Consider the following 22,241-nt stretch of genomic DNA (forward strand, 5'->3'; position numbering starts at 1 on the left):
TTATATGTTTGTGGGGTTTCTATTTGGGATATTTGGGTATTTGGTTAAGTTCATATGTCGAGAATATCTGATGTAGATAATTTGTTTGTATGATGATTGTTTTTCTTTGAATACATTTTTTATCCAATAATACTACATTTTTTTAATTAACTATAGATTAATTTTGTTTTATTGTTTTTTGTAGTGACACATATATTGTTGGAAGGTTTGAGAAATGGGATTCATGATTTACTTTTGGATCATGTATTTCATTTTTTTTTTTTAATTTATGCGATTATTTTATAAATTTGTGCATGTGACGTTTTTAGTTAGTTGAATAAAATTATATTGGATTCATTGAAACAAACACAAATTTGGATCTAGTGAAATATCCCAAAAGGAAATTATAATATAATGACTATATTAATAATCATGTTAAATTGTTTTACACAAAAAAATATGAAACAAATGTCACATTCTTCGTACCAATTATATGATATAGAAAAAGTTAAGAGAAATCGTACCCAATGTCTAAAATGAGGGTGTGGATTTGAAAATTTTCTATTTCTTTTTTCTTTTGGAAAATGTCTAAAAATTGAAACAAGGTGTTGCCGTTGGTGGTGGGACCTAGGAAGCAAGGTGTGATGCCCATATTGCCCTTTAACTACCCTGTATCCCATGGTGCACGCCTATTTTTTGGGATGTATAAAAATGTATTTGAAAAAAACTACAAAATATACTAATATAAAACTGAAATTTAATGTTGGTTTAAAACTGACATTATAGGGGTACAATGTCGGTTGAAAATCGATATCGAAGATCGTGTTATAAAAGGTGTTTAATGTCGGTTTTAAACCGACATTATAGATGACCAAGATTTCAATGCAAATTATCTTTAATGTTAGTTTTCAACCGACATTGAATACTATTTTCGCAATGTCGGTTTTTCACATACATTTTGTCAGTAATTATCCAATATTAAATGACTGTCATTTCTCCATTAATATATATATATATATATATAGTGTTTATGCACGTACAAGTCAATAATATTTCTCTTTTACTTGTACAAGCACAAAATAAAATTTTAATTGCTTTCACAAATCCCTAATAATAGATCACAAAAGAAGAATCGGATGATAATTTAACTCTAAAACCAAGGTAATCAACAAATTACCATAAAATTCATAAGGGTTACATAGCAAAATTAAAATTTTGTTAGATACAGAACTTACTTTTAAGATATAGAGTACAAACTAAAACTCTGTAAATATACACTAAAGTGCACACACACTTGTTGTCATTAGATGGTGTTTTCCAAACATAGTCTTTCAATTGTCCTTCATTATGTTCTCTCCACCATCCACCACAGATTTGATCCAAATCCAAAGCATGACTTCCTGCAAGGAGAAAAATGGGCAAACAACACATAATAAGAATTCAACTACCCCACACAAGAGAATTTATGAAATTCGAGCTAGGAGCGAAATTAACCAAGTAAGAAAAAAAAAAGCATCATATTTTATTGATGCTTATCGAATGATTAAACAATTTAAATCAGATATTAGAATGATGCTTATCGAAGGTTACTAATACGAAAATGTTACTAATGCAATAGAAATATTGATTCTGTTACAGAGTTACATACTAATAATTTAAATTGGATGTTAAAGAATGCTGGTATAGCAAATTCATCATATATTCATACTTGTAATGATTTTTAGCTATATGCTAGCATAGTGTTTTCACTTCTATTCTAAAATTTTTGGGACATTTCAAAACATGAATTGAAATTTAAATATTCAACAAGAATTTCAGGAGTATAAACATAGTAACCATATAACAAGTTTTGTTGGTTGCCATGGCAAAATTTTGCATTCAAACTTTATATAAATAGTTTGTCAATTCTTATTTTCACTTCTATTATAATGAACATTGTTGCCTCCCTTACTTTCTTTCTTGTTTTGCCAGTTGCAACAAAAGGCATTAGTCATAACTCTCTTAAAAGCTAATATTATATCATTCACATATGAGATTCAACAGTCATGAAGTGGGTTGTTTAACTTCCAATAAGATGCAAACAGAACACCTATATCATAAACAGAATCATCTCAGTATGTTAATTAGGTAGGTCTATACAATGATTTTCTTTCCTAATCACCTAGCTTATTCTAAACTTTTTAATTCTTCATATCCCACACTTCCATGAATGTGAAGCCCAATTCAAGCTAAAGATATCCTAAAATTTTGAATAAGATTAAATGTGAGAATTTCAAGCCAAAAGTGTGGTTAATCAAGCTAACAACTAGAAAAAGAAATAACAACTATATAAAAAAACAACAGTAAAATTACAACAGTACAGTTTTTTTTACCGTAATCCTTCTATATGCTGCTTGTTTCACATTTTAGGCTATTACTTTGAGTTATTTTCTTGCCCAACTATGCCTATTTGTTCAAATAACAGCCACTCTCAAAGAAATGACCAGTCTATGCTCCATACCAACCAAAAACAGTAGCTATAGGCCTCATTGAATAACTCAACCATAAACAACCCAACCATAAACAACCCACACTTCTATAAATGTGAAGCCCAATTCAAGTTAAAGGTATCCTAAGATGTTTAATATGAATAAATGTGGGAATTTCAAGCTAAAAGTGTGGTTAGTCAAGCTTAAAAAAAAAAAAAGCAGTAAAATTACAGCAGTACAGTGTGTTAACAGTAACCCTTCTATGTGTTACTTGTTTCACATTTTAGGCTATTTTTTTGAGTTATTTTCTTGCCCAACTATGCCTATTTGTTCAAATTGGAGGAGCTATGAGGTTTGTAGTGGAAGCAAGATCGTTCCCAATTTCGATTTTTCAAATAATCAAAAGACAGTAAATATAAAATTATACATATTAACAGAATTTACAACATGCTTTAACAGAGGAAATTAAGGAAGAAATTAACTTACACTTGAAGCCAAATAAGCCTTCACGAAAAACTTTTTCTTCTCAATCCAATCACGAACCCTTCAATCTCCAAAAAAAAAAATAAATAAATAAAGCGCAACAACCCAAGTGGCCACCACCACAAGAAAACCTCATGTTTCTCTATAGAGATTGAGAATTAGCAAAAGTGTGTGGGCTTTGCTATATTTTGGAAAGATGGAAAGAAGAATTGGGAGGAAGCAGAGAGTACAGAAGAATGCTTCTTTAAAATTACACAAATACTCTGTGATCAGCCTTCTGTGAAGAAAATGAAAAAAATTATTCAACATCCATTAACTACTGGTCACTCCACTAAAGACTGACAGCTGCATTCTTTGCAACTACAGATATATTTCTGTGTCCATTGGATATAATCAGTCAAAGATGTGATGACCCTTCATAAATTGCTCGTAAGTACAGCTAGGGCAAAATTACTGTTTTGCCCATGTAGTTACATCTAACTTCTTAAGTACCATTGATCCCTCTAATGAATAATAAGTCATAGTCCAACTATGACCAAACCCCTTTTAGGCCAAGAGAGGGTGTGACGCCACATTGTTCAAGCCCCGAAATCAGCCCTTAAGGGAGAAATTTATCTACTTACCCTCACATTAGGGAATGAGTGAATTATGTCTCGTGTAGTTGTGTTCCCAGCTCCCCAATAAGACAAATCCAAAAAATGGTAGACTTATTAAGTCGGCGATCTAACCACTCTCACCCATACAAATTAAAGGACCGCCTTCATAGGCAAAAGTTCACAACTCACTCATGATTCAAGTCATGTCATCTATGGTCATTCAGGTGAAATGTAAGTCTTTATTATTAACGGTGTTATATAATGAGACTATTCATTTCATGGTTCGGTCTTATGAAAACTCCTTGTATAGAACACCCCTGCTTATATGTCTATACATGAATGATCAGGATCAGATCATTTGTAGCACTTAACAATTGTAATATCTACAAAGCGAGTTGTATTCGTAGTGTCACCAGGATAAGGTTCCTAGCCTTATCCATCTACTACAGACCATTTAGATTAGCACTTAAAGATGATCCACTTGTATATCTCTACATACATGTTTAAGCTACATAATCGTATGTTAGTTTATTGGGTTTACGGGTTGATGCTACTAAATGTCAAATAAAATATTGGATTGTATGTCCTAAAACTCACAGTTTGTAATGTTAAACATATTCTATTATCAATAAAGATGTTATTGATGTTTATTCAATAAACTATTATTGAATATGTGAATTGCACTTCTAAAGTCTAAGTCCAATATACTAAAGATCTATGACTATTATATGAGTACATGAACTTTATGTGGAGACATAAGAGTAGACTGTCACATTCGCACTTTTCGAAGTTTCACTTAGCGATTGTGCGACACTTGTTCCTGCTCACGAACAAGTCAGCCATTTCGAATATGGACAGCCAATGGCACACCAGGTGCCTCTCGCAACATCCACCCCCCATTTTAGAGAAAACGGGTTTGGAGAAAAGGTTTTCGCAAACAGTTTGATTGTAAGAATAGAGAAGAGGAAGATTGTAGTAGGCTAGAAAGCAACAAGTAACAACAACAGCTTTATAACATACTACTCCTCATGTCAATACATGAACGAATTAGGATCACTTCGTTTGTGGCACTTTACAACAAACCAACGAATTAGGATCTCATTGCATAAGATCGGACCAAGAATTAAGTCACTCTTACTTTATAACGTTGTTTATTGTTTAAGACCGACTATTTCAAAGCAATGACCTAGTTAACTTGACCTTAATCCTGTGCTAACTATAAACTCCTATTTATTCGAAATTATCCTTAAATTTACATGGGTGAGGGTTGGCTCAACAACGCTGGCCCAATAAGCCCCTTATTTTAGGGGTAAGATCTGGTAGATAGTTGGGGACATAGAGTGCAAGACATAATTCACTCCTACCCGCTATTAGGGATAGTAGAGAGGTTGTTCCCTTAAATGCTGACGTCGGGTCTTGAACAATGGGCCCCACCCTCTTGTTGGCCCGAGAGGGACTTGGTTTAATGATTGGATCACAAACCAATTGTTCATTAGAGGATCAATGGGACTTAAGGAGCAAGATATAATCTTGAGGGTAAAACAACTTTTGACCCAGCTATTATTACGAACAACCTGTGAAAGGTTAACTTACTAATCTTTGTTATATCAAGTGGACATAATATATGTTGGATTGAGAAAGCAAGCAACGAAAGTAAAACAGGATCATTAAGCATCCTAATTCATTAATTTTGGCTTTAAACTAAGCATGCTCATAAACTAGAAACAGAGTTTCATCACTAACATTTAGAGAACACCTTGAATCATGATTCTCAGCTGCAACCTCCTTGTATTTAGCTCGTGAACCACCACAAGGACTTCTCTATTATTCTCTTGGTGCCTTAGATTGAGTTGTGAGACCAAAAATAAGCTTGAATTGAAAGGAATTTAGAGAGGAAGACAGGTTTATCGACTGGTTGAAGAATAGTTCTTCCAACACTATTTCTCAGCAAAATTCCAACTGAATCATCTCTTCTTCCACTCAAAATCTCAGGTTTATATTGCATAACTTTCATGCAACTAATAGCCTTGCATGAATCACAACTCATGCTTGAATTAACTGAGTTGAAGAAGAATGGAAAGTGAGTGAGCTGTTGAAACTTGAAGGTGGAAAAAATCAGTTTTCCATTTCCAATTTTCTTGTTTTTAATTTGATTTCTCAAAATCAAATAACATTTCTTTTTAAAACTGATTTTAAAAATCAATTTAATTTATAAATTGAAAATTTTATTGATTTAAAAAAAATTAGTTTAATAATTAATTTTCTAATAAAATTAATAAATTAATTAATCTTATTAATTTAATATCAAATATTAAATTAATTCCTCACCAATTCCATTATCATGAATCCCTATTCATGAATTTAATATTTAAATCATATTTATATATTAATCGATTCTCCAATTCCATTTAATTCCAATATTAAACGTGTAATTATATCAGATATAATTGCTAATTCCTTTAATTCTAATTTGAATGTTTCAAATTAACTTATCACGCTACTCTAAGGTTAATCCATTTGTGAGTAGTAGGGGGCCCTGGTGGACCTACAGATCATGGGCTCTAGCGATCTAATATTAATTGGCTAAACTCTTTACACAGAATTAACCACCTTCGTTAACTGCTGGGTCACTCCACTAAAACCCGTAGTTGTATTCCCCTCACTGTAGATATATTGTATCCACTCGACATAACCATGATTAGTAAGTTAACCCTTCGCAGGTTTTTTGTAATAACGGCTGGGTCAAAAGGTTGTTTTACCAAGATTACCTTTTGTTCCTTAAGTCCCACTATCCTCTAATAAACAATTAGTTTGTGATCCGATCATCAAACCTAGTCCATCTTGAGCTAATGAGAGAGTGATGCCCCTTGTTCAAGACTCGGAGTCAGTAGTTAAGGGAACAACGTATCTACAATCCTTGAAAGTGGGTAGGAATAAATTCCATCTTGCACCCTATGTCCCCAGCTATCTACCCGATCTTACCCCTGAAATGTGTGACTTATTGAGTTGGCGTTGTTGAGCTTACCCTCACCTATGCAAGTCTGAGGATAATCCCAAATAAACAGGAGTTCATAGTTAGCTCAGGATTAAGGTCAAGTTACCTAGGTCATCGCTTTGAAATAGTTAGTCTTAAACAGTAAACAACGTTTTAAAGTAAGAGTGACTTATTTTGTGGTTTGATCTTATGCAAACTCATTGCAGAGGACGCACCCACTCTTCATGTCATGACATATATGAATTAGAATCACTTCGTTTGTAGCACTTTACAATTTTTTTGTAACAACTACAGAGTGGGTCATATCCAATAGTGTTATCAGAATAAGGCACCCAACCTTATTCATATACTATAGACCATTTTGACTATTTACTTGAACTTGGTCCACTTTTATGTCTCCATATAAAGTTCAAGTACTCATATAATAGTCATGGATCTTTTAGTTTATTGGATTTATTTTTAAAATGAAATAAGCAATTCATATATTCAATAACAATTTATTGAATTTTTTTCAGAATAAGTTTAATGTTTACAAACCACGAGTTTTAGGACATAAAGCCTAACAATATATCTACAGTGAGGGGGAGCGCAACTACTAGGTTTTAGTGGAGTGACCCGACAGTTAACGAATGGTGGTTAATTAGGTTAAAAAGATCAGCAGGTTAATTGTGGATCGTTGGAGCCTATGATCTGTAGGTTCATGAGGTTCTCCTACTAGCTCATATCAGACTAAACCTTAGAACAGTATGATGAACGAATTTGAAGTGTTCAAATTCGATTTTTGGAGCAAAGCCGTAAATATCAACGATATATTTAACCTAATGCTTAATTGTGAATTAAACATAAAGGGAGAGAAAAATAAAAGATATTTAAATAAGATTTAAATATCAAGATTATGAACAAGGATTCATACAAATTGGGATAAGTATTGGATTTAATATTAAATTAAATTAATTAAACTATTTAATACTAATTTAATTTTAAAATTTATTATTAGAATTAATTTTGAAATTAAATGGAATTGGTCAAAATTGCATTAAAAGTCAAATTATGTTACTAGGTAAAAAATGCAATGGAAGTCAAATTGTTGACTTTTGACTTTTAAAAATAAAAAAGTCAAATTTGTTGACTTTGGATTTTGAGAGTTAAACTTTCACCAAGTTAGTGGAAAGATCCAACATTTTTTAGTGGGAAATGCCAACTTTTGTATGGCTAATTGTTGTTTTTATTTGAAGACATTTATCCCACTAAATCCACTTTGAGTTAGTGGATTTTTTAGTGTCAAATTCTTATCAAACTCAAAGTTGAATGTGTTGCATGTAATGGTCTCTAAAAGAGAGTGTTATTTGTTTTTGAAAAACTCTTGGCCCTAGTGGAATTGGATGAGATTATGTGATAATCTCATTTCAATTTTCTCTCAAATTCTTAACATTTTCCTCTCCAAATTAGTCACTTACCGGATTCCACCTCCCGTTCTAAGGTCGGAGAATAGTCGGAAAGATTCTCGTGCTGGTTTACAAATCGTTTGTGAGGAGATTGAAGTGGATTTGGAGAAGCTTCAAAGACTACAAAGATTGTATTCTTCCTCCCTCCCCCTCCCCACTTTTTGTTTTATTGCATGCATGCTTATCTTTGTAATTAATCTAATTATAGAACTTTAGATCCATTTTTCTTCCATTGTGCATGTAGTCATTCCATCAATTGGTATCAGAGCATGCTTAAAGTACTCAATTTTTGGTTAATTTATGTATATGGTGGGTATTGATTCATGTGATGAATGTTTGAGTTCTAAAATGGATAATTTCGGTTTTGGCATCCGTTTTTCCTCTTAGGTTGTAATGATTATTATAATTGCCCGATGTTTTATGGCCTTTAATGTGTGGCAAATTGTCTGTAAATTTTCTAGAGTCATTAGAGTTGAAATTAGGCTATAATTACTTGGTTTCGGCAAAGAGGACAACTTTATTTTGAAGAAAATAAGCTCCAGACCCGATTTTTACTCTCAGACCCAAGAACTTGGTTCGTCCTCGATTCATCGCATGTGTCTACTTCCTCGTCTGATTTGACCCGCACTCGAGCCCGACCCGACCCAGTTTGTTGAAGCTTTCTCGCGTGCCTGCCGTCCATGCACCCAACTTGTGCACCTCCTCCGTTGACCAGCTCCAGCATGTTGTCTTAGTCAATCCAATTGACTTGGTTGAGCCGATTTGACCTAGTTTTTGAAGTTTCTGAGCCAGTTTGAGTGGTTTCTGGCCGGTGTGGGCTGGATCAAATTTTTAAAGTGGGTTCAAGCAGTTCGAGCTAGTTCGAAGTGTTTGGTGGAGGTTCGAAGCCATTTTTTGGTTTGTAATATGTGTAGCTTTTAGCTTGTTTACAATGCCAAAACTGGTCTATTTTAGTGTGTTTATTTAATTATGCATTATGAATGTATGAATTAAATAATTTATCTATTGTGTGCATATCATACGTCAGGTAGATTTAAAATCTCATCATGGGATAAACATGTAGCATGCATTGCATGTATATTATAAGTGTTATAATGTATAGTATGCATGTGTAGGATTCCATGGCTTTCGATATAAGTTGTTAAATTAAATGCATGGAATGAATGTTTATATAATTTTTATATAAAAGCATGCTATGGATGCAAAGTATGTCTATAATTTTATAAGTTGTTATAAAATTGGATTGGACATTAAAATCCATAACAAAGATAAGTTGCATGCTTACGTAGGTTAACCACATGTTTTAATAGTTAAAATAGGTCGACATCTTGTAAAATATGGTTACAAACTCAACCGGTATATAATCTTGTCTAAGGCTAGGGGTACTTAAGTTGATGGTCTACAGAACACCTCATACTTGGGAATTATGGCCAAATAATTGAGCATTGTTAACCGGTTTTATGAGCACATGTGAGTGGTGTGAGATGTTAAAATTGATTTATCACCTAGATATCATAGGTTAAATCCAATTATAAACGTTATACTTTGATAAACACCTAGGCTTAGGTTACAACTAGCCGGAACATTTCTAAGTAAAGATTTACCCAAAAAACAAGTAGAACACTTCAGTGGGAGTTTAATAACGTATATGATATGTTGTTAGAACACTTAAGTGAGAGATTAATAACATATACGATATGTTGTTTTTTAGCTTTTGCGTCCCTAAGAGTTCATGTCGAGATTCATGCTTCGCTTCATGTCACCCTAGAAGTGACCTCCATTTGGAAAGTGTTTGCATAAATCAAGATCTAGGTGAATAGGGGAAGTTGTTCACACTAAAATGAAATATACAATGTTTTGATTTTAATTCTCACGTCCCTAAAAGAGTTCACACCGTAAGATTCATACGACGCTTCGTGTTACCCTGGAAGTGACCTCCATTCAGAAAGTATTCGTATGGATCAAGATCAAGGTGAATGGAGGAAGTAGTTCATAGTAAGTGGGTGATGGATATGTGCCAACGTGTCCTGCGGTCTCTTTCATTAGTTTGGACCGTGAGCTTTCTATGTTGCACCTACTGGTTAGCTTTAAGTGGCCCTTGCTAGTCGTTTAACGATGGCTATCCCCTCGGAGGGTTGTAACATGGGATTCAGAATAACTCAAACTCTAGAAATGGATAGGATTTATTAGGTCATTTCCCAACTTTGACTATCCAATTTGTAGCATCGTTGGGACTGCTAATCTTTAAGATCTAAAAATGGAGAGTTACACTTACAGAATTACTAAGTGTTAGTAAATTATTGACTGAAAACGGTAGCTAAATGACTATCGGAATATGAGTTATTTTGGGGATCGTATTTAATCAAGAATGTTTTGCTTTAGTGAAGGAGTATTTGACTGCCCCTAGGTAGCACTTATTTTGACTCACTATAGTATCGTTGCAAATAAAATAATGAAATTTGGGTATATTATTACTTTGCTAAATTTTGATTGGGTTTAGAAGCAATTCACTAATTAGAATTTGTTTATAATTTTGTTGAATTCTTCAAATTTACTTGCTTTTAACGGTAAATCAACATGGAAATCGAATATACTAGCAGTTGATGATTTAGACTATGTTTTAACATAGGAATGTCTTCTATGTCCCAATTCTGCTACTTACCAGAAAGCATAACAAAGTAAATATGATTTACTTTTCATTGAGACGTGCTTGATGGAAAATGATAAGTTAACCTGGATAATGGATTCAGGAGCTGCTAATCATATATCTGTACTTTTGTTCAGGAAACTAGTCCTGGAGACAACTTACAAAAGGCAAAGTAACCTTTAAGATAGGGACCGTAGAGGTTGTTTCAGCTAAAGCAGCAGGAAATATAAAGTTATTTATTAGAGATAGACACATTTTACTTGAAAATGTTTATTACATTCCTTTTATGAAAAGGAATTTAATTTCTATCTCATGTGTGCTAGAATAGTATTACAAAATTTCTTTTGAAAATAATGAAATGTTCATTATCTCAAAAGGTAATATAGTATGTCCTGCAAATCTAGAGAATAACTTATACGTGTTAAAACCAACTAGGGTAAAAGTCATTTTAAATATAGAGATGCTTAAAACAACTGAAATAAAAAATTTCTCCAAATGCATATCTTTGGCACCTAAGACTAGGTCACATTAATCTTAATAGGATTAGAAGATTGGTTAAGAGTGGACTTCTAAACTAGTTAAAAGATAGCTCTTTACCGCCATGTGAATCTTGTCTTGAGGGTGAGATGACCAAAAGATCTTTTACTGGAAAAGGTGTTAGAGCCAAAGAACTCTTAAAGCTGGACATTCAGACCTTTGTGGTCCAATGTAAGCGAGATGAGATTTTGAATATTTCATCAACTTCATCAATGATTATTCGAGGTATGGCTACATTTACCTAATGCATCATAAGTCTGAGACAGTCGAAAAGTTTAAGGAATATAGGGCAGAGGTTGAGAACCAATTAGGTAAAAAAATTAAAACACTTTGATCAGATCGAGGTGGTGAGTACATGGACTTAAAATTCTAGGACTATCTGATAAAACACAGAATTCAGTCATAATTCATAGCACCTGACACACCTCAACAAAATGGTGTTGCAGAAAGGAGAAATAGTACCTTATTGGACATGGTTCGTTCTATGATAAGTTATGCTTAGTTGCCAAGTTCTTTTTGAGGTCACGCAGTAAGGACTGTGGTGTATATATTGAACATGGTTCCCTCGAAAAGTGTTTCAGCAACACCTTATGAGTTATAGAGACGACGTAAAGGTAGTTCACATCATTTCAGGATTTGGGGATGCCCAGCATATGTGTTGGTACAAAATCCAAAGAAGTTGGAACGTCGTTCAAAGGTATGCCTATTTGTAGGCTATCCCAAAGAGACAAAAGGTGGTTTCTTTTATGATCCTCAAGAAAATAAAGTATTTGTCTCGACAAATGCAACATTCTTGAAGAAAAACCACACTAAAAATCATCAATCCTGTAGTAAGCTAGTATTCAGTGAGATAACAATAGAAACTACAGATAGATCAATAAGAGTTATTGATCGAGCAGGTCCTTCAACAAAAGCTATTGATGGAATTGGTACTTCACATCCTTCTCAAGAGTTGAGAATGCCTCGACGTAGTGGGAGGGTTGTGTAACACCCTGACCGGTACATGGGTTTAATTGAAACTCAGGTCGTCATACTTGATGATGGCTTAGAGGATCCATTGACTTTTAAACAAGCAATGGGTGATGTGGATAAGGACCAGTGGATAAAAGTCATGAACCTCGAAATGGATTTAATGTACTTCAATTCAGCTAGAATCTTGTAGATCAACCAGAAAGGGTATAACCCATTAGTTGCAAATGGATCTACAAGAAAAAAAAAAAGAGACCAAGCAGGTAAGGTACAAACCTACATAGCTAGACTCGTGGCAAAAAAGACAAAGAGAGTGGGTGGACTATGAAGAAATCTTCTCTCTGGTTGCCATGATCAAGTCTATTAGGATACTCTTGTCCATTGCCACTATGATTATAAAATCTTGCAAATGGATGTCAAGACAGCTTTTTTTAATGGCTAACTTGAAGAGAATCTATATGTCTCAACCAGAGAGGTTTATTGTGCAGGGTCAAGAGCAAAAGGTTTGCAAGCTTAATAGATTCATTTATGAACTAAAACAAGCGTCTCGATCCTGGAACAGGAGATTTAATACTGCGATCAAATCTTATGGCTTTGAACAGAATGTTGATGAACCTTGTGTTTATAAGAAGATTGTCAATAAACTGTAGCTTTTTTGGTTCTATATGTTGCTAATATTCTACTCATTGGGAATGAAGTAGAATTTCTAGCTAACATTCAAACATGGCTAGCCACGCAATTGCAAATGAATGATTTGGGAGAAGCACGGTATATTCTTGGGATCCAAATTGTTCGAAACTGCAAGAACATAATGATAGCCTTGTCTCGGGCATCTTATATAGACAAGATATCGTCTCGATATAAAATGCAAGATTTCAAGAAAGATATGTTGCCTTTAGGCATGGAATTCATCTATCTAAGGAACAGTGTCCCAAGACATCTCAAGAGGTTGAGGTTATGAAATGAATTCCATATGCATCAGCAGTAGAGAATTTAATGTATGCCATGTTGTGTATTCATCCCGATATATGCTATGCAGTTGGAATTGTCAGCAGATATCAGTCCAATCCTGGATATGATCATTGGACTGTCGTTAAAAATATTCTCAAGTATCTTCGAAGAACAAGGGACTATATGCTTGTGTATGGTACTAAGGAACTAATCCTTATTAGATACACTGATTCTGACTTTCAGACCGATATAGATTCTAGGAAATCTACTTTGGGGTCAGTATTCACTCTGAACAGAGGAACTATAGTGTGGAGGAGTATCAAACAAAGTTGTATTGCTGACTCCACCATAGAAACTGAGTATGTACACCGAGGAGATGTGATTGTCACACAGATTGCCTCTGAAGACAACTTGGTTGATCCATTTACAAAGGCCCACTTGGCTAAAGTATTCGAGAGTCACCTAGTAGGACTAGAACTACAAACAGATAGAAGTAGGGCAAGTGGGAGAAGTACTGGGTATCTGATACCTTAGTTTACTGCATTTATTCTCTCATTACTCAACATTGTATATATATTTGTATATATATGTAAAAATCCACTAGAGTTTTAGTCCAAGTGGGAGTTTGTTGGGTTGTATGTCCTAAAACTCGCAGTTTGTAATGTTAAACGTATTCTATTATCAATAAAGATATTATTGTCGTTTATTCAATAAAATAGTTATTGAATATGTGAATTGCACTTGTAAAGTCTAAATCCAATAAACTAAAGATTTATGGCTATTATATGAATACATGAACTTTATGTGGAGATATAAGAGTGGATCAAGTTCAGTAAATAGCCAAAACGGTCTATAGTATACGAATAAGGCTGAGTATCTTATTTTGGTAACACTATTGGATGCAACCCACTATGTAGTTGTTACAATTGGTTGTCAAGTGCTACAAACAAAGTGATTCTGATTCGTACATGTATTGACATGAGGAGCAGGGACGTCCTATGTAATGAGTTTGCATAAGATCGGACCAAAAATTAAGTCACTTTTACTTTATAATGCTGTTTACTGTTTAAGACAGATTATTTCAAAGCGATGACATAAGTAACTTGACCTTAATCCTAAGTTAACTATGAACTCCTGTTTATTCGAGATTATCCTTAGATTTTCATGAGCGAGGGTTAGCTCAATAGTGCCGGCTCAATAAGCCCCCCATTTCAGGAGAAGACTAGGTAGATAGTTGGGGACATAAGGTGTAAGACGAAATTCACTCCTACCCGCTATTAGGGATAGTAGAGAGGTTGCTCTCTTAAGTCCTGACTCTGGGTCTTGAACAAGGGGCCTCAGCCTCTCATTGGTTCGAGAGGGACTCGGTTTAATGATTGGATCACAAACCAATTGTTCATTAGAGAATCAGTGGGACATAAGAAGCAAGATGTAATCTCGAGAGTAAAACAACTTTTGACCCAGCCGTTATTACGAACAACCTGTGAAGGATTAACTTACTAATCATGATTATATCGGGTAGACATAATATATCTACAGTGAGGGGAGCGCAACTATTGGGTTTTAGTGGTGTGGCCCGATAGTTAATGAATGTGATTAATTAGGCTAAAGAGTTTAGCAGATTAATCGCGGATCATTGGAGTCCATGATCTGTAGGTCCATGAGGTACCCCTACTAGCTCATATCAGACTAAACGTTATAACAGTGTGACGAACGAATTTGAAGTGTTCAAATTCGATTTTTGGAGCAAAGCGGTAAATATATACAATATATTTAACCTAATATTTAATTGTGAATTAAACATAAAGAGAGAAAAAATAAGAGATATTTAAATAAGATTTAAATATCAAGATTATGAATAGGGATTCATACAAATTGGGATAAATGTTGGATTTAATATTAAATTAAATTAATTAAATTGTTTAATTAATTATTAAATATTAATATTAAATTTTAAAATTGATTATTAGAATTAATTTTGAAATTTAATGGAATTGGTCAAATTTGCATTAAAGTCAAATTGTTGATTTTGGACTTTGAGAGTCAAACTTTGACCAAGTTAGTGGGAAATGCCAACTTTTGCATGGCTAAGTGTTGTCTTCCTTTGAATACACTTGTCCTACTAAATCCCATTTTGAGTTAGTGGATTTTTTTAATGTCAAATTCTAATCAAACTCAAAGTTGCATGTTTGCATTTAATGGTCTTTAAAAGGGAGTGTTTTCTGTTTTTGAAAAACTCTTGGTCATAGTGGAATTGGATGAGATTATGTGATAATCTCATTTCAATTTTCTCTCAAATTCTTAACCTTTTTCTCTCCAAATTAGTCACTCACCGAATCCCACCATCTCGTTCTAAGACCGGAGAATAGTCGGGGAGACTCTCGTGGTAGTCTACGAACCGTTCATGAGTAGATTAGAGTGGATTTAGAAAAGCTTAAAAGACTACAAAGGTTGTATTCTTTCCCCCCATTTTTCTTGTTTTATTGTATGCATGCTTATCTTTGTAATTAATCTAATTAGAGTACTTTAGATCTGTTTTTCTTCCGCTACGCATGTGTTCGTTCCATCATAAAATGCCTCAGATTTTATTAAATAAATAAATTATTTGTACATTACAATTACAAACTACAGAACTCATGAGATTTAGGGCATCAACCCCAACACAAATAACAGTTATTCTCAAAGAAATGATCAGTGTATGCTTCATACCAACCAAAAATAGTAGCTATAAGTCCCATTGAACAACCCAACCATAAACAACCTAACCATAAACAACTCATACTTCCATAAATGTGAAGCCCAATTCAAACTAAAGGTATCTTAAGATGTTGAATATGATTAAATGTGGAAATTTCAAGCCAAAAGTGTGGTTAATCAAGCTAAAAACTATTAAAAAAAAGCAGTAAAATTATAGCAGTACAATTTGTTAATAGTAATCCTTCTATATGCTGATTGTTTCACATTTTATGCTATTGTTTTGAGTTATTTTTTTGCCCAACTATGCTTAATTGTTCAAATAATAGTTACTCTCAGAGAAATGATTTGTCTATGCTCCATACCAACAAAAAACAGTAGCTATAAGCCCCATTGACAACACATGACAACAACTATTTCTTCATGATTTTTCATTCCTTGCTACTAAACTGACTTACTACCAGTTTAGTCATACCATACTCTTCAATTCTAAGATGAATATCAAAGAGTGGACTCACCAAGGATTGCTTTTATGGTTTATCCTTTTGCCAAATCATAAAAATTTCTACCAACAGTCCAAACTTTCAGCTATTCGTTACTTTATTTTCAGCACAATTTAAATTCCAGTTTCATCAAATTCAAACCAAACTATTCCAAACATCTTGCATAAAACTAGGTGAAGATGACTCCGACTCTCCTACATAACCTATCCAGTGTCCAATATCTGTTCAACCGTAGATAAATATACAACCTATATAACCATCCGCACGAGGTTTCCAGAGAAACTTGTTTTGTGGATTTAAATCTCGTTTTTGTATCAATTTCAGTATAGAAAGTACAATATTTAATATATAATCCTTTGAAGCTTTCAAAATAAATTATTATATTTGAGCTGGTTGATCGTCTTGGATGATCAGCCCTTTGGGTTTATTGGTCTTCTTGGATGATCGGCTTTTGGGCTTGATGATCTTTTTGGACGATTGGCCTTTGGGCTTGTTGACCTTCTTAGATGATCGACTTTTGGGCTTTTTGATCTTCTTGGATGATCAACCTTTGGGCTTATTGACCTTCTTAGATGATTGATCTTTGGGCTTATTGACCTTCTTAAATGATCGACCTTTGGGCTTGATGAACTTCTTGAATGATCAATCTTTAAGCTTGATGATCCTCTTGAATGATCAGCCTTTGGGCTTGTTGACCTTCTTGGATGATCGATCTTTGGGCTTATTGACCTTCTTAGATGATCGACTTTTGGGCTTGTTGATCTTCTTAAATGATCGACCTTTGGGCTTGTTGATCTTCTTGAATGATCAGTCCTTGGGCTTGATATTCTTCTTGAAAACTTGTTTCGTGGAGTTGAACTTGGGTTGGTGTTGATGTTGATTTGATGCGATGTGGTTCGATATCTAGTACTTGATCCTTTGATTCTCTCTTGGTTGAATGCGTACCTTGATGTATAGAAGCGGAGCGTATGGATGTATATATAATGTTGACTAAAACTCCCACTTTGACTAAAACTCCAGTTGATTTTACATATATACAAATATATATATATAATATTGAGTAATGAGAGAATAAGTATAAAAAAAACTAGGGCATCAAATACCCAATATTTCTCCCTTTTGCCCTAGATCTATCCATCTCCCAGTCCTAGTCCCACTAGGTGACCCTCGAATACTTTAATCGAGAGGGCCTTTGTAAATGGATAAGTCAAGTTGTCTTCAAAGGTAATCTGCTTGACAATTATGTCTCCTCGGTGTACGATATCCTTGATGAGATGGTACTTACACTCGATGTGTTTTCCATGCTTATGGCTTCTAGGTTCCTTTAAGTTAGCAACTACTCCATTGTTATCACAATACAGACTAATCGGCAGATGCATATTGGAACTACTTCTAAATCAATCAGGAACTTTCTGTGCCACACTACTTCTTTGGCTGCTTCACATGCAGCTATATATTTAGCTTCCATGGTGGAGTCAGCAATACAACTTTGCTTTATACTCCTCCACTCTATAGCTCATCCATTTAGAGTGAATACTAACCCCGAAGTAAATTTCCTTGAATTGATATCGATCTAAAAGCCAGAATTAGTGTATCCAATAAGGATCAGATCCTTAGCACTATTGTTGGAATAAAAGGAACGGATGATGGGGTTATTGTACATAATCATGCGTTGTACATGCTTAAGCTCTGTGTTTATGCCCATGCGTCGGCGGTCATGCGTTGGAATGAAAATGCGTTAATCTAGTATGCAATTGCCATGTGTTCCTATCACAAGTTTTCTTGCCTTCTCGCCAAGTATAACGAAAACTCAAGTTTCTCGAGTAATCCGAGGTCGAACACAAGAACTTGTCACTCAATAATGCTTGTGAAGTAATGCGTTTGAGGTGATGAATAAAAATAAAAATAAGAAGTTTAATGGATTTACATACTACTCCTACTCCTATCTAAACATACTGAGCAATAGAAGACTTGCGATGAGAATAGGTAGATACATAACAACCGTTAATGCATAGTAATGTTTATTATCTTAAATCGCTCAAGTAATCCCAGTTCGTCGCACTAACGCATCGCACACCTCTCGGTGATCAGCCGCATGACTATATCTCTATAGTGCATGGTTGCGTCGAGCATAAGATTGTGCCTATCTCTAGGAACAATGCATACTTTGCTTTAATGTGTTCCATCTCTTACCTTCTCAAGCAGTTAGACGCGGCTAATTACTTATAGATAAGTATTGCAACAATTCATAGACAAGCGTTGCTACAGCCTTTTTACCAAGCAAAGAGGATTAACTCACTATACTCACACAACGCACACCTCTTGGTGGGTTGCTACATGTGTCCTATCTCTAGGCTACACGATTAAGTATGCGATTGCCTTTGATAAATAAACGATAAAGGTAAATGATGATAAAGATACAGATGATGAAGAAGATGGCATTGAAGGAATCAAAATATGCATTGATTACAAAATATCTTAATATCTTAAACTAAAATGTAAGGTTAGAGGAGAAATGAAAGACTCTGCGTCAAGGCTNAGGAATCAAAATATGCATTGATTACAAAATATCTTAATATCTTAAACTAAAATGTAAGGTTAGAGGAGAAATGAAAGACTCTGCGTCAAGGCTGTCGGTGGTGCCATGGATGAATGGTGGAGATGTCTCTTAGAGCTCTATCTCCAGCGAAAGCTCCGGTCATCACTCGGTCTGGTTTGTGGAGGTAAAAAATTCTCACTGAAAATCTTGCTCAAGCTCTCATTTGTGATCGCAAACCTCTGCCTTGAGGCAGAAGTTCGGATGCCTTGAAATGAAGGTCCAAGTGGCTATTTATAGAGTTTAAATGCCGACAGCTATCATGATTGCATTATGTCTCACTGTTGCCTTTGTCGCAGTATAGGCGATGTCACATCGTCTTATCTTGTTGATACTCCCAAGGTACGCATTCTACCCATCTTGCGATCGCCCTTCTAGTATGGTTGTCACTCCGTGGCCGCAATCTCCAAATGATCACCGCATTCGCTTGATCACTGCAACTTCCATGCGATGGGCTCATGCAATCACGACATGCATTCGTCTATGCGATAGTTCGGTTTTCAGCGCATGCATTTGTCTTTGCGGTCGCTTAGTTCCAACGCATATATTTGATTCCTGCGATAGCTACAAAAATAGACACTTTGGCACGAAGTAACGCATAGTATTGGGGTCAGTGAATATTTAGGTGCTAATCGACGCAAAACTCAATTTTTCGCAAATTCTAAGTATTATCACCGCATTTTCTACTTATTAGTCCTCATAATTCTAAATAAAAGGCTTATAATAACTTGCATTTCTGCCAGTTATCACACCCCCAAACTTAGAATCATGCTTGTCCTCAAGTATGCGTTATACTTCAGAAATTCTTAACTCACCTTTCGACATTTCTTTGTGATGACCAGCCTCTCAGAATATAATTTACTCATACCTCTAACCATAGATGCAATGTTCTCCTCCACTTTGGCTACTTCTACAAAAATATTTTCTAAGTTTAAATCTAACAAACCTTTGTTCAAAAACTTTTTATTCATTCTCCGCAACTTTACGTTCAGCTCATAAGAATGCGTTCGTTCAAAACAATTCAAGATTATGTGATTACTTATTCGAATGCGGCGTTGAATCCTGGTTATGCTCTTCGTTTTGGCTTACTCCCACGTGTGTCATACGGGCATCCAACTTCGATTGCGTTCCATGTTCAACTCAACTCATGTCTTTCTTAATTTGACTTGCACCCGACAGAGTAGTTGCGCTTATGCGTTGATTCTGGCGACTTAAATTCGTTTTGGCTTGCCTCCACGGGTGTCATGCAGACATTTAACTACGGGTAGGTGCCTTTCTTAACTTAACTCTTATCAACATAGGTTTCCCCATTGCGTTGACAGCGAAGTTATTATTCCAAGTCTTTTTTTTTTTTAAGGAATCACCGTAATATAATGAATGCAATTCTCTGAGACTGTTGCCACCCCCAAATTTAGAGGTTGGCAGTGTTCTCACCGCAAGCTAAAAGCAAACTCACAGGAATGTGGTAACAAACGTTTAAACAAAGGTTTGCGCGTAATAAAACTTATACTTTCAAAATTTGAAGAAGCTAATAAAAGTAAGGAAAGACTTGTGATGCTTAGTTAGCAGATGCGGTGAATTATTTGTACCATCATAGATGCATCGCAAAAACCCGCAATCAGACGAGGAGAATTTCAAAAAGATAATGCATAAAAGATAACAAGAAAATAACCTTAAGTAGAATAAAGCATGTGACAATGCGTTGGAATTTATGCGATTGAAGCCATGCGTTGAAGGATGTGAAGGATTCTTCCATTGTAACTGTGCACTGAGGAGAGTTATTATCGCACCTACAAGGAGCAAACACACCACAACCAAGGAAGCAGCCGCATATCCAAAATAACAATAAATAAAAATAATAAACTAAACTAAGAAAGCAACGTAAAGATAGAATAGAAGGCGTCCCTGGAGGAATTGAAGTGTTCTCACTGTAAGGAGTCTCCCATGCAGGAGATAGCTCTCAACTACTTGGGTCAAGGGACTCGCCCTGACCATTGGAGCTTTCAGCAATTGTTGGATGCATGATGGTTGACATGCGCTTAAGATTGCTTCCAGCTCAAGCGACAGATAACCTTTCGATCTCAGGGTTAATATTGACTTTCGATGCATCACCTATACTTCAATTATTGTTTGCAGCTTGGTCGCACAAGCTACAATACGCCCAAGATTAAAAGGGTACCTGCAAAAACACAAAACTTAACAAAGTATTAGCTGCCAAGTCCTCGACAACGGCACCAACTATACATGAGCATATAGACCTTCGTTCTCCAAAAATACTTGAGGATGTTTCTAACAGCATTCCAATGATCATATCCAGGATTGGACAGATATATGCTGACGATTCCAACTGCAGAGCATATGTCGGGACAAGTACACAACATGACATACATTAAACTCCCTACTGCTGATGAATATGGAATTTGTTCCATTACCTCAACCTCTTGAGTGTGTCTTAGGAACCTGTTCCTTAAACAAATGAATTGATGGAACGAACATATGCGTAATGGAAGAAAAACATATCTAAAGTACTCTAATTAGGTTAATTACAAAGATAAGTATGTAATTGAAACAAATAAAAGGGGAAAAAGAATACAACCTTTGTAGACTTTGAATCTTCTCCAAATTAGCTCTAATCTCCTCATGAACGGTTCGTAGACCACCACGAGAGTTTTTTCGACTATTCTCTAGCCTTAGAACGGGATGGTGGGACCCGATGGGTGACTAATTTGGAGAGGAAACAAGTTAAGTCTTAGAGAGAAAATTTTTAAGGGATTATCACATAATCTCATCCAATTCCACTATGGCCAAGAGTTCTTAAAATTCATTAAACACTCATTTTTAAAGACCGTTACATGCAACATATGCAACTTTGAATTTGATGAGAATTTGACACTAAAAAATCTAATAACTCAAAGTGGGATTTAGTAGGACAAGTATCTTCAAAATGAAGACAACACTTAGTCATGCAAAAGTTGGCATTTCCCACTCATAAATGTTGGATCTTTCCACTAACTTGATCAAAGTTTGACTCTCAAAATCAAAAGTCAACAAATTTGACTTTTTGACTTTAAAAAAATCAATAATTTGACTTCCATTGCATTTTTTACCTAGTCAACAATTTGACTTTTAATGCAATTTTAACCAATTTTATTTAATTTCAAAATTAAGTCTAATAATCAATTTTAAAAATAAATTAATATTAAATCCAACACTAATCCCAATTAATATGAATCTCTATTCATAATCTTGATATTTAAATCTTATTTAAATATCTCCTATTTTCTCTCTTTTTATGTTTAATTCACAATTAAATATTAGGTTAAATATATCATATATATTTACCGCTTTGCTCTAAAAATCGAATTTGAACATTTCAAA

General features: G+C 34.7%; 1 long non-coding RNA gene across 1 annotated transcript; it reads right to left on the reverse strand.

The window, feature by feature from the left end:
* Positions 1-1,135: 1,135 nt before the first annotated feature.
* Positions 1,136-21,146, reverse strand: LOC120080422. Its single transcript, XR_005482507.1, has 3 exons — positions 20,536-21,146; positions 2,934-2,991; positions 1,136-1,379 (listed from the first exon to the last, which is right to left on the reverse strand). It is a non-coding gene; the product is annotated as an uncharacterized LOC120080422 (long non-coding RNA).
* Between the last annotated feature and the right edge of the window lie 1,095 nt (positions 21,147-22,241).

This window comes from Benincasa hispida, chromosome 6 (assembly GCF_009727055.1).
Source record: "Benincasa hispida cultivar B227 chromosome 6, ASM972705v1, whole genome shotgun sequence".
In the NCBI taxonomy this organism is placed as follows: Eukaryota; Viridiplantae; Streptophyta; class Magnoliopsida; order Cucurbitales; family Cucurbitaceae; genus Benincasa; species Benincasa hispida.